The 4750-nt window shown below is 38.7% G+C and overlaps 1 pseudogene; it reads right to left on the bottom strand.

Annotated features, from left to right (window-relative positions):
• Positions 1 to 2307: 2307 nt before the first annotated feature.
• On the bottom strand, positions 2308 to 2730 carry LOC150022560 (COMM domain-containing protein 6 pseudogene; annotated as a pseudogene).
• Positions 2731 to 4750: the final 2020 nt, after the last annotated feature.

A 4750-nucleotide genomic window follows, 5' to 3' on the forward strand; every position in this document is an offset into this window, starting at 1 on the left:
GGAGATCTTACATAGCCATCAGATTATCAGCTCCCCATGGAAAAAAAGTGCCAGATCTGGTGACAATGGGCCTGTGTCCCTGTCCCACAAGGATACATACAGACAGCTGGAGAAGGCTGAGTGCTGGCTGCTCCCAGTACCACCTGACCACTTCTGTCAGGCTTGACCTTGCAGTTCCACATCTTTCTCCCCTGCCCCCTCGTGTTTCTATTTAATTCTTTTCCTGCTGAGTTTCTTCAGTTTAGGAACATTGAGAACACAGAAAGCTGTCATCGGGCAATCATTTTTATTGTGTAAAGTATTTCAGATTTGCTCATTTAGAAAAATACAAATCTCAGCCCTGGCTGTGTGGCTCAGTGGATTGAGTGCCAGCCTGTGGACCAAAAGGTTGCCAGTTTGATTCCTGGTCATGGCACATGCCTGGGTTGCAGGCCAGATCCCCAGCTGGGGACATGTGAGAGGCACCCGATCAATTTCTCTCGCACACATCAATGTTTCTTTCCCTCTCTTTCTCCCTTCCTTCCCTTCTCTTTAAAAACAAACAAATAAATAAATATATAATTAACTGAAAAATATGAATCTCCTAGTAAAACCTGAATGCATTACACAATATGATTAAACAGACAAAACCAACTTGACCATCTTAACTATAGAGCAGCAGTGTGCCAATGCAGGCACAATGGGTAGTGATCTGTCCAGCGCAGGCGATAAGAGAGTGCACTGTCTGTAGGGGATTTAAAAACAATAATAAAACCACGTAAAGCTCTTCTGCTTTTATGAGTCAGCAATTCTAAACAAGGTCAGGGATGAAATATTCATCCCCTCAAAAAATCTTTTGTTGGCTTAGTCCTGGCAGGGTAGCTTAGTTGGTTAGAGCATCGTCCCTTTACACCAAGGTTGCAAGTTCTATCCCTGGTCAGGGCACATATAAGAATCAACCAATGAATGCATAAATAAGTGGCACAACAGGAGAGTGTTTCTCTCTCTCTTCCTCAATCAATAAAGTAAAAATTTACTTATTTAATGTTTTAATAAATTAAAAAGAAATTGAATCTTTTGTTGGCTTAAATTCTAAAAGTATTGCTGTGATTATTATGTATTTCAATTATATATACTTACATATGTAAAAGTATTTATTATTTTTAAAACTTTAGCGTACTTTTTCCATTACCATTTATCCTCTTTCACCTCCACCCACCATGATCACCATACTTTTGTCCATGTCTGTAAGTTCTTTCTAAAATTTATTTCTTAGTAGACAAATGTGTGTTACATAAAAGTTAATTTATTATTCTTATTTTAATTTGTATTACTTACTCTTTAATAGATCATGTATTTTACACGGAAGGTTATTGAAAAATCTCCCATTTCTAGTCACCCTTGTGCTACACATGGACTCAGTTAATCTTTCTTTTTGAGATTTGGTTGGTAATGGTTCCAAGTCATTGGTGCAGTTTGTGTTTCCCTCCACTTAAACAGGAGATCTGGAACACACAGTGATAGCACAGCCATGGTAAAGACAAAGGAACAGAGTTAATGGCCTTTCAACTTCTTTATTCCGTGCCACCAATTGGAGTTTCTAGTTACACTTAAAATGTAAAATGGTGAAAGCAAGAGCAGGCTACGAGGTGCACCATCTTTTGTCTGGCACATGTAAATTTAGTCCACAAACTTTTTTTAAAAATTAATTAATAAATTTGTTTGTTTATTAATTTATTTGTTTATTTATTTTTAGAGAGAGGGGAAAGGAGAAAGAGAGAGAGAGAGAGACATCACTGTGTGGTTGCCTCTCACTCGTGCCCCCAACTGGGGACCTGATGTGCAACCTAGTCATGTGCCCTGACTGGGAATCGAACCAGTGACACTTGGTTCACAGGCCGACGCTCAGTCCACTGAGCCACAGCAGCCAGGGCTAGTCCACAAACTTTTAAAAACAAAATTTTGATACTCTTTAAATTAAATTTTATTTAAATGTTGTTTTAGAACAAAAGACTGATACAAGAAGTAAAAGCATTACAGCAATGATGAGACTTAATGGTTGCCTAAGTTGTATCTTCTGCAGACATATCAGTTTTATTAAAACTCAGTTATTAATTGCTGATGTACAGGAGAAAAAGGATCTTCTCTACCCTATCCATCTAAGTGGGGACCCTGTAACAAGGATGGATTAACAAGAGAAAAGCATATGAACTTAGTTAATACACATTTTAGAGGGTACAGGAACCTTCATAAGGAAATGAAGATCTGAGGAAACAGTTAAACCTGAGTGTTTTTTTTTTTTTTTTTCCTTTTTTGTCTAATATTTTATTATTAAAAAAAGGGAAAAACAAAAGTACAATTTTCTTTCAATAAATATCATCTGGTCCTCAAGCAGTTATATTGCAGAAAGTGAAGTCCGTAATTTTAGAATCATGGCAGCAATTTATCAACCAAGTTAATCAGTGTTCACACAGTTTCCATAATTGCAGCAATTTCCTTGAACTGTCTGTAGAAATTCTGAAACTGTGGAATTGTCATTTCAAAAGACTTGGTCTTCACTTGGCCTGAATGATCTGCCACTTTTAGCATCACTGCAACATAAGGATACTTAAGTGATCTGCAACTGTCTGAGCTCACAGCCATTCCCAGTTTCCACTGAAAATCTACAAGCTGGTTGGTGACCTTGGCCTTAGCATCCAAGAGCGGCTCGCCAGACCCCTCCATGGCACGGGGCCAGGGAACCGGACCACCGACTCAAAAACCTGAGTGTTTTTATATTAGCTTTGATGGTGAGTGGAAAATCGAGAAAAAATGTGATAGGACAAAAAAGGGTTTGAGTTAAGTATAGTAAGTTGGTGGAGACAGCAAGACTTGTTTACTCAAATTCCTTTTGACATATTGGAGATAAGGAAGGTCCTTTCCGGAATGTAGGTAAGGCACCTCTCACAGGTGAGTTTATGACCTGCTTTGGGAGAGGTCATAGATTTTTCCTACACCTGCTGTTTCTCAAATTCCTTTAGCTTAAAATATTCAGTATGCCAAGGTGCCTATTTTGGGGTAATGTGTTTTGAGCCCTGTCACTGGACAGTTACTTGCATAAAATAATATTATATCAGACTGTAACCAAGGGATTGATAGTCAAATTGTTATATATAAAAATTATTGAAGAAATAGTTGTTCTTTTTCCACTTTTTGTACTTCTTATTTACTTAGTTTTTCATTTTGTTTCCTGGCATAATTAAATAGACAAAGGTTCAGTAAATAAAAATTCTCACCATCTGTCTTTTGTTTGTTTGTTTGTTATACTTCAGGATGCTACTGAAAATAATTTGGTCATATTGAGGAGGGGAGCTACTAACAACTGATCCACTCTGGGAGTCAATGTACAGTCACACCACTGCTATGGCACACAAGGACTGTCAAGGTAGTTAATGTAGGACAGGAAAAGTTTTTCCTCTACCTTCTTTGGTTCTTATAGCTGGGGCCTGTGAATTAAACTGGAAAAAGATAGATTAACCTGAGAAAAGGTTTATTTCTCATGCACATGGAACTTCACCAAAAAGAAGTTAAAATCCAAAGAAGCAGTTAGGTTTGGGAGCTTCCTACCCATTTTAACAAATGGCAATAAACTGTAGAGAAGTGACCAGACAAAAAAGAGCAGTGGCTGTGCTTCTAGCGATGACATGCGATGAGGTCTGTCCGGAAAAAGCCCAGCCATTGTTAATAAGGAGAACAGTTTGTGTGATATTGGTGGAACCTGGCAGCCAAGGAGAGTGACTGGAATGCACATGTGTGAACAGTGACAACTTCACTGTACTGGTCAGTGGGGGCTATAGACCCTGTTGAATGAGCATGTGTGCTGTGTGGCTGTTGCATTCAAAATGAGCAAGTAGAGCAATGAATCTGTATCAGATTTTGCATTAAGCTTGAACATTCCTCTGTGAAAACTATTTGGATGATTCAGAGGCTGCAGCTACGGGCACCTGGTGAGTGGCAGCTTCACCACAACAATGTGCCCGCTCGTGCATCATGTCTCGTGCTGAGTTTCCTGGCAAAACACCAAATTACCCGGGTGATTCAGCCCTGCTACAGCCCAGATTTAGTACCCCATGACTTCTGGCTTTTCCCAAAACTAAAATCATCCTTGAAAGGAAAGAGATTTCAGACCGTGGATGAGATTCAGGAAAATATGATGGGGCAGCTGATGGTGAGTGGGAGAACTGTGTGAGGTCCCCAGGTACCTACTTTGAAGTGGACTGAGATGTCATTATCTTATGTACAATGTTTCTTGTATCTTGTATCTTCTTCAATAAAGGTCTCTATTTTTCATAGCACGGGGCTGGATACTCTCTGGATAGACCTTTCTCTATCGCGGAAAGGTAACAACTAGGAAATGTATGATAGATAAAAGTTTTTAGTAGGTGTTATAGTCTGAATGTTTGTGTTCCTCCCAAATTCCCATGTTAAATCCTAACTCCCAAAAAGGGAGGGCAGAGTGTTCCTCCTATGTCTGCCTTTTCTTAAATTACCTTCAGCTCAAAATAATCCTTATGCCAAATGCATGTTGTAGGGAGGCATAAGCTGATTTCCTTGAATAACCTGAACTCAACAAGGTATGGTTATGTCCACTGGGTTTATTCTATTGGGCTGGGGGTACCTGTACCAAATTAAAATTCTTTTCTTTTTTAAAAAAAACATTGTGGTAAAAGAACACATAAGATTCATTATCTTCATCATTTTTAAGTATATAGTTCAGTAGTTCAGTATTTAC

Source organism: Furipterus horrens, unplaced genomic scaffold (assembly GCF_987537825.1).
Source record: "Furipterus horrens unplaced genomic scaffold, mFurHor1.1.pri manual_scaffold_1, whole genome shotgun sequence".
NCBI classification, from domain to species: domain Eukaryota; kingdom Metazoa; phylum Chordata; class Mammalia; order Chiroptera; family Furipteridae; genus Furipterus; species Furipterus horrens.